The sequence below is a fragment of the Schistocerca serialis genome, chromosome 9 (genome assembly GCF_023864345.2).
Source record: "Schistocerca serialis cubense isolate TAMUIC-IGC-003099 chromosome 9, iqSchSeri2.2, whole genome shotgun sequence".
NCBI classification, from domain to species: domain Eukaryota; kingdom Metazoa; phylum Arthropoda; class Insecta; order Orthoptera; family Acrididae; genus Schistocerca; species Schistocerca serialis.
In genome coordinates this window covers 422,265,260-422,274,125 of record NC_064646.1, presented here as the reverse complement: position 1 = coordinate 422,274,125, position 8,866 = coordinate 422,265,260, and the positions used below count along the sequence as shown (strand labels likewise).

General features: G+C 45.0%; 1 protein-coding gene across 2 annotated transcripts in view; it reads left to right on the top strand.

Moving 5' to 3' along the window:
• Positions 1 to 1,408: 1,408 nt before the first annotated feature.
• LOC126419028 (sensory neuron membrane protein 2-like) overlaps positions 1,409 to 8,866 on the top strand; it is a 242,499-nt gene continuing 235,041 nt past the window's right edge. For both annotated transcript variants that reach the window (XM_050086088.1, XM_050086087.1), the window contains exon 1: positions 1,409 to 1,517. The gene's annotated coding sequence lies outside the window, so the exon portion shown is untranslated. The remainder of the gene's footprint in view (positions 1,518 to 8,866) is intronic.

The window sequence follows — 8,866 nt, the reverse complement described above, 5'->3', positions numbered from 1 at the left end:
TCCAGTCACATAACTGAGACGATATTTCATAAGCACTCAATTTCACTACGAGCCGCTTGTGTGGTACAGTGTCAAAAGCCTTCCGGAAATCCAGAAATACGGAATCAATCTGAAATCCCTCGTCAATAGCACTCAGCACTTGATATGAATGTAGAGCTAGTTGTATTTCACAAGAACGATGTTTTCTAAACCCATGTTGACTGTGTGTCAATAGACCGTTTTCTTCGAGGTAATTCATTATGTTCGAACACAATATATGTTCTAAAATCATGCTGCATATTGACGTTAACGATATGGGCCTGTAATTTAGTGGATTACTCCTACTACCTTTCTTGAATGTGCAACTTTCCAGTCTTTGTGTACGGATCTTTCGTCGAGTGAATGGTTGTATATGGTTGTTAAGTACGGAGCTAGTGCTTCAGAATACTGCGAAAAGAACCTAATTGGTATACAGTCTGGACCAGAAGACTTTCTTCTATTAAGTGATTTAAGTTGCTTCACTTCTCCGAGGATATTTACTTCTCCGTTACTCATGTTAGCAGCTGTTCTCGATTCGAATTCTGGAATATTTATTTCGTCTTCTTTTGTGAAGGCATTTCGGAACGCTGTGTTTAGTTCAAATGGTTCAAATGGCTCTGAGCACTATGGGACTCAACTGCTCAGGTCATTAGTCCCCTAGAACTTAGAACTAGTTAAATCTAACTAACCTAAGGACATCACACACATCCATGCCCGAGGCAGGATTCGAACCTGCGACCGTAGCGGTCTCGCGGTTCCAGACTGCAGCGCCAGAACCGCGCGACCACTTCGGCCGGCCGCTGTGTTTAGCAACTCTGCCTTGGCAGCACTGTCTTCGATAGTATCTCCATTGCTATCGCCTCTTTTTCCACAGTTCAATACACCGTCTTCCTATTTTCATGCTTGATCTGCGTTCACACTATCCACCGGGCAATTTTACCACTGAATCTTGGGTATTGGGGCGGGGGATCGGAAGTTGAAAAGTTTCCCGTGTTACAGAATGTTACTGTGGAGTTCTATTTCTATTTTTACTGGTTTTACTAGTTCTACTAGTCCGAATCGTGGATGGGAAGTTAGAAAGTTACCTGTGTTACTGAATGATGCTGTGGAGTACGATTTCTATTTTTACTAGTTTTACTAGTTCTACTAGTCCGAATCGGGAATGTTAGGATGTGGTACGAGAAACTCGAAGGCAAACAAGGAACGGTCAGTGCGAAAACGAGTTGTCTGTTGTGTGATCAAATACGTTTTTGTGGAAACAGGTGGGAGGGGTGGAAGAGGAGGGACGACGGTGGCAGGCGGAGGGGAGAGAGGGAGGCTGCGGCCGGATCAGCTGGCTGGACGGTTTCGGGCGGCTATATACCTCGGCAGGCGGCTACCCACACCAGGGGAGTACTCGATCGCCGTGAGCACCAGGTGGCAGTGCGCCGCGGATCTGCGCAGGGAACCGACCAGCCGGCGACTCGCGAGCGGTGGCACCGGCCGCGGCCGCACAACAGGTACCAACCTCAATCTAACTTTTCGGCGCTCGCGTTCTTTCCGCTGCTCTCTTCTACAGGAAAGGCTAAACTTTAGGTGGCTAATCATTTTTTGAAACACTTGCTTTTCTGTGTTACGACTAGTAAACTGACTAGGGCCACATATAAATTTTTAATTGTTATTGTCTTTGTTAATCAGCCTTATGATGACCACGACTGAGATACAACCACTGCGGCACTTGTGTCCACTTAATATTTCTTCGTTTTCTTTCAGTGATTGCCAACCTTTCTCGACGTTGCCATTAGTCCTGAGCTCATGCAAATATTAGCTACTACCCCAGCTTACACCACTTCGTTCCCCCCAACATTATCAACACTGAATGAAATTTTCACTTTGCAGCGGAGTGTGCGCTGATACGAAACTTCCAGGCAGATTAAAACTGTGTGCTGGACCGTGACGCGAACTCGGGACCTTTGCCTTTCGCTAGCAAGTACTCTACCACTAGAGCACTTGCCCGCGAAAGGCAAAGGTCCCGAGTTCGAGTCTCAATCCGGCACACAGTTTTAATCTGCCAGTAAATTTCATATTATCATCACTAACGTCTAAATACGATACAATGAAAAATAATTTTAATATAAAAAAATGAAGTTTTATTGCCCAGATCGCAGTTGATACGCATCCTGTTTCAGCAAAGTTTCATTATCATCTTCAGATCATCGGATACGTGAGCTGTAAAGTCCCTACGTGTGACATACTGCCATCGGCCCATTGAAGTCATGGAGGGGCTTTACATTTCACTCATCCGATGGTCTGAACATGGCAGTATAACTTCGCTGAAATCAGTAATCAAGATATCTATCAGCTGCAATGTGGGCAACACAACTTCTGTTTCGGAACTTTTATTACATTGATATAGAGATCTCTCTTCCTCTGGCAATGTCAGGTATATACGTAAGGAAGCCGGCCGGAGTGGCCGAGCGGTTCTAGGCGCTACAGTCTGGAACCGCGTGACCGCTACGGTCGCAGGGTCGAATCCTGCCTCAAGCACGGATGTGCGTGATGTCCTTAGGTTGTAAGTAGGCTGTTTAGGTTTTTATACTGGTAACGCCACGTAGCGCACTGTATAAAAATCACTGTATGTGCTGTGTGCAGTCTGTGGCTGGGTGGCATTGTTGTAATATTCGCTATTGTAGTGTTGGGCTGTTGGCTGTTAACAGCGCGTAGCGTTGCGCAGTTGGAGGTGAGCCGCCAGCAGTGGTGGATGTGGGGGGAGAGATGGCGGAATTTTGAGAGCGGACGATCTGGACGTGTGTCCATCAGCAAGAGTAAATTTGTAATATTGGATATCATGGACTGATACATATATTATCACTTTGGAACACCATTGAGGTAAATACATTGTTTGTTCTCTATCAAAATCTTTCATTTGCTAACTATGCCTATCAGTAGTTAGTGCCTTCGCTAGTTTGAATCTTTTATTTGGCTGACAGTAGTGGCGTTCGCTGTATTGAAGTAGTTCGAGTAACGAAGATTTTTGTGAGATAAGTGATTTGTGAAACGTATAGGTTAATGTTAGTCAGGGCCATTCTTTTGTAGGGATTTTTGAAAGACAGATTGCGTTGCGCTAAAAATATTGTGCGTCAGTTTAGTGTTGATCAGAATAAGTAAAGAGAGTAATGTCTGAGTACGTTCAGTTTTGCTCATCTGTTTGAAAATCAAATAATGTAATATGTTTATCTGCACAGTAGTTCATTAATTTTTCTAAGGGGACGTTTCAAGGTTAGTTAGGTTTAAGTAGTTCTAAGTTCTAGGGGACTGATGACCTCAGAAGTTAAGTCCCACAGTGCTCAGAGCCATTTGAACCATTTTTACGTAAGGAATTTCCTTTGAATACTTGGTTACTGGACTTCTTGCTTCTGAACTGGCCGAAACTGGGAGACTTCAGGCTGTCAACGGTTTGTTTATGCTAACTCCCACTAATAATAATAATAATAATAATAATTGAGGCCCTACAACAATGTAATAGCTATTATTACTATTGTGTCGTGCTAACGATTAGTTTCCTAATCTGTTGCGTAGTGTGTAGTGAAGCAATTCCTTCTCCGCTATGGAAACTACCTCAGAGAAAGCATTTTCGTGAGACGTTTAAGCATATGAGATGTACATGTCTCAATTTTAAATGACGAAAGATGAACGATATTTAGTTTTTGAAGGTGTCCTGTAAAACCAAAAACCACGAACTAATAAGTCAACGAGGGAAGTGCTTCTGTTTATTTCTAACAATCCTTGTAGGGCTCCGTGGCTCAGTTTGTAAAAAGGAACCCTTCAAACATCGCTTTGTTGTCTGCCTGTCTGTTTGTCCGGCTGCTAAGAATCTTTCTCTGGAACAGGTTGGCATGTAAAGTTGACACTTATGTCACATACTAGGATCTCCGGTTTCTTGGTGGTGTAAGACATTTAAGCTCCTAAGTCATGTAGTCAAGAGACATGGCCATACATTTTGATACTCGCGAACTAACTCATCAGCACTCATAGCCTACAACATGGTGATTTATAATCTTCAGATTTTGCAAAAAACAACGTTACACAAATCAAGAAAAGCGAAAATCGTTAATTTGTAATCATATTACACGATTTTGTTTTAATTTTTTCTCGTCTGTTCGTCTGTTAAGACCACCTTTTCTCAGTAATAGGTAGGCGCATGAAGTTGAAAACTGTGTCGCATACAGTGGTCTATCGTGACCTGGCGTTGTAAAACATTTAAGTCTCTAACTCAATCCAACCAAAAGATACGACCATTTATATCACATATTTTGATACTGCAGATTTACTCATCAAAACCTATAAGATACTTCCCGCTGACCTACAGTCATGAAATTTACCAAAAAGTAAGCTATCCCAATGAAAGTCCAGAAGAAATCTCCGAAAATTGTTAAATTATATCACATAAAATATATTTTGCCGTTGCACCTTATATTGCATACATCATCCGTCAGAAGCATAGCAGACAAAAATTGCTGCATGTAAACAAAAATCTAAGTTGTAATAACGCTTAAGTTAGTAAGTAAAAACATTTTATTAAACCACCTCTCTCTACATGTATAAACTGAAGTCCCCTGCTCGCCTCTTTTGTATGTCCAGATTAGTCTCGGGAACGGCTGCAGGTTCTGATACGCTTTTTGAATTCCTGGGACCGACTTTTTATCATTACCGATACCGGAAACAGCTAAAGTCGTCGAGATTCTCTTTTCCCGGCACGGATAAACTGTCTCTGTACATAATTACATTTGTACATTACCATAAGTGCGCGAGTCTTGGTGCAACATAAGCGATGGCTGCAGCTCCTTCTCTGAAAAGAAAACTGTCCACACTCAGGCTACACACATGCTTCAAAATATGCTTCCTCTGCTCCACTCCTACCTGTAGCGACAGTTCCTTCTTCCGCACCATGTACCGCCGCTCAAAATAAAACCAAGATTAAATTATGCACTGTACTTTGTAAATCACTCGGTTGCTGGATTTCTTACTTCTGAACTGGGAGAAATTTAGAGACTTCTGGCTGTCATTGGTTTGTATATGATCACTGCCACTCATAATAATGGTAGTAGTAATTGTAGGCGCTACAAAAATGTTTCTACTTTGCCTCTTTTTCCACAGTTCAATACATCATCTTCCTGTTTCCATGCTTGATCTGTGCAATTTTTACCACTGAATCGTAGAGTGTGGGGGGGGGGGGGGGGGAGGGGAAGTTTACCTTGTTACAGTATGTTATGTTACTCTGGAGTACGATTTCTGTTTTTACTAACTCTACCAGTCCGAATTGGGAATGTTAGGATGTGATACGAGAGCTAGAAGGCAAACAAGGAGCGGTCAGTGCGAAAAACGAGTTGTCTGTCGTGTGATCACATACGTTTTTGTGGCAACAGGTGGGAGGGGTGGAAGAGGAGGGGGCAACAGAGGAAGGTGCTAACGATTAGTTCCCTAATCTGTTGCGTAGTTTATAATGAAACAATTGCTTCTCCACTATGGAAAGTACATCAGACAAAGGATTTTCGGGAGACATTTAAGCATATGAGATGTACATGCCTCAATTTTGCTCTCAAATATGCAAATATGTATGGTACAAAGTACAAGACATGCGTGAAGCATTGTGTGAGGGAGAAGATGTTCATACATTCGTTTAATAAGCTGTAACGTCCAATCACATTGTGTCAAGCAGTAATGCTATTATTTGAAAGAAATTTATTTGTCTTATAAAGGGTGTCTCTCCTACGGGTCTTCAGACGCACTTCGTCTGGTGTTTCACCAGATATTTGCAGTTTCGTGTAGCTGGAATCTGCTCAAACAAAGAATGTCATCACGTCTTTCTCGCGACGCCGAGCTTCCACTCTAAGTGTACGTTTTGTTTCCGGTTGTAAACAAAATGATTTTAAAGTCGGATTCATCAGAGCGGTAATAACTTAGCCTAGTCCGGCATTCGTTTTGTCGACATGTGTCAATAGAAACAATAAAATACACTCCTGGAAATTGAAATAAGAACACCGTGAATTCGTTGTCCCAGGAAGGGGAAACTTTATTGACACATTCCTGGGGTCAGATACATCACATGATCACACTGACAGAACCACAGGCACATAGACACAGGCAACAGAGCATGCACAATGTCGGCACTAGTACAGTGTATATCCACCTTTCGCAGCAATGGAGGCTGCTATTCTCCCATGGAGACGATCGTAGAGATGCTGGATGTAGTCCTGTGGAACGGCTTGCCATGCCATTTCCACCTGGCGCCTCAGTTGGACCAGCGTTCGTGCTGGACGTGCAGACCGCGTGACACGACGCTTCATCCAGTCCCAAACATGCTCAATGGGGGACAGATCCGGAGATCTTACTGGCCAGGGTAGTTGACTTACACCTTCTAGAGCACGTTGGGTGGCACGGGATACATGCGGACGTGCATTGTCCTGTTGGAACAGCAAGTTCCCTTGCCGGTCTAGGAATGGTAGAACGATGGGTTCGATGACGGTTTGGATGTACCTTGCGCTATTCAGTGTCCCCTCGACGATCACCAGTGGTGTACGGCCAGTGTAGGAGATCGCTACCCACACCATGACGCCGGGTGTTGGCCCTGTGTGCCTCGGTCGTATGCAGTCCTGATTGTGGCGCTCACCTGCACGGCGCCAAACACGCATACGACCATCATTGGCACCAAGGCAGAAGCGACTCTCATCGCTGAAGACGACACGTCTCCATTCGTCCCTCCATTCACGCCTGTCGCGACACCACTGGAGGCGGGCTGCACGATGTTGGGGCGTGAGCGGAAGACGGCCTAACGGTGTGCGGGACCGTAGCCCAGCTTCATGGAGACGGTTGCGAATGGTCCTCGCCGATACCCCAGGAGCAACAGTGTCCCTAATTTGCTGGGAAGTGGCGGTGCGGTCCCCTACGGCACTGCGTAGGATCCTACGGTCTTGGCGTGCATCCGTGCGTCGCTGCGGTCCGGTCCCAGGTCGACGGGCACGTGCACCTTCCGCCGACCACTGGCGACAACATCGATGTACTGTGGAGACCTCACGCCCCACGTGTTGAGCAATTCGGCGGTACGTCCACCCGGCCTCCCGCATGCCCACTATACGCCCTCGCTCAAAGTCCGTCAACTGCACATACGGTTCACGTCCACGCTGTCGCGGCATGCTACCAGTGTTAAAGACTGCGATGGAGCTCCGTATGCCACGGCAAACTGGCTGACACTGACGGCGGCGGTGCACAAATGCTGCGCAGCTAGCGCCATTCGACGGCCAACGCCGCGGTTCCTGGTGTGTCCGCTGTGCCGTGCGTGTGATCATTGCTTGTACAGCCCTCTCGCAGTGTCCGGAGCAAGTATGGTGGGTATGACACACCGGTGTCAATGTGTTCTTTTTTCCATTTCCAGGAGTGTATGATGGATAACCAACACTGTAGCAACGACAGCGCCGCCCTTGCCCGCGCTGACTGCTGTAGCCGTGCAGAAGCGCTGCTCAGCCGGGTCATTCTTAGTGTTTTACTGTCCCTGTCAATATACATCTATAAAACGAATGATGCACTAGACTAATTTGTGGCCCTTCTGTCCAATGGGTACGTAATATTTTGATTGCAACCGGATACAAAACGACATTTTTCATCGAAACTGGACGTCGTATGAGAGACGTCATAAGCAATGTTTGTCTGGGGTGACTCCAGCCACACACTGAAGAAAAGAAATTGCAAATATCTGCTGGATCACCAGAGGAAATTTGTCTGACATCCCAAAGGAGAAACACCCGGTATAATCAACATTACAGTCTTACGAATTAGTGATAAGAAATGAGCGAATCACAATCGAAAACTTTTGTTTTTACCTTGGGTGGGGGGGGGGGGGGCAATTACCTCCAGGATGAGAACCGCTGTTCAAGGTCAGTTCACTGTTACCAACACTACGTTCATTCGCCACTTGCCACCAGGTATTAGTCCTTCGTCTAGGAAGGTTCCAGTTATTACCATAGGCATAATACAGTTTCCTCTACACATTTTTTTATACTAGTGCTCGATTTCGTTTGAGTTTCGTCCGTTTAGAGATGATCAATGATCGGATGCGCCATTGAAAGAGAAAACTACGTTTGGGCATCATATCCACTGTTCCTCTTTTGAACCATATTGTCCTTGTTTGCATTTTTTTAAAATATCGATTATGTTTTTTATTACTTAGACACAGCATATTGCGCATGATCTATTTCTCTTTTTTTCGTTTCAGTAAGTATTATACACCAGCTGACAAAACTAATACTACAGGGTGTTACAAAAAGGTGCGGCCAAACTTTCAGGAAACATTCCTCACACACAAATAAAGAACAGATGTTATGTGGACATGTGTCCGGAAACGCTTTTAGTTTCGTCAGTATGTACTGTACTTCCTCGATCCACCGCCAGTTGGCCCAAATGAAGGAAGGTAATGTTGACTTCGGTGCTTGTGTTGACATGCGACTCATTGCTCTACAATACTAGCATCAAGCACATCAGTACGTAGCATCAACAGGTTCGTGTTCATCACGAAAGTGGTTTTGCAGTCAGTGCAGTGTTTACAAATGCGGAGTTGGCAGATGAACATTTGATGTATGGATTAGCACGGGGCAATAGCCGTGGCGCGGTACGTTTGTATCGAGACAGATTTCCAGAACGAAGGTGTCCTGACAGGAAGACGTTCGAAGCAATTGATCGGCGTCTTAGGGAGCACGGAACATTCCAGCGAATGACTCGCGACTGGGGAAGACCTAGAACGACGAGGACACCTGCAATGCACGAGGCAATTCTTCGTGCAGTTGACGATAACCCTAATGTCAGCGTCAGAGAATTT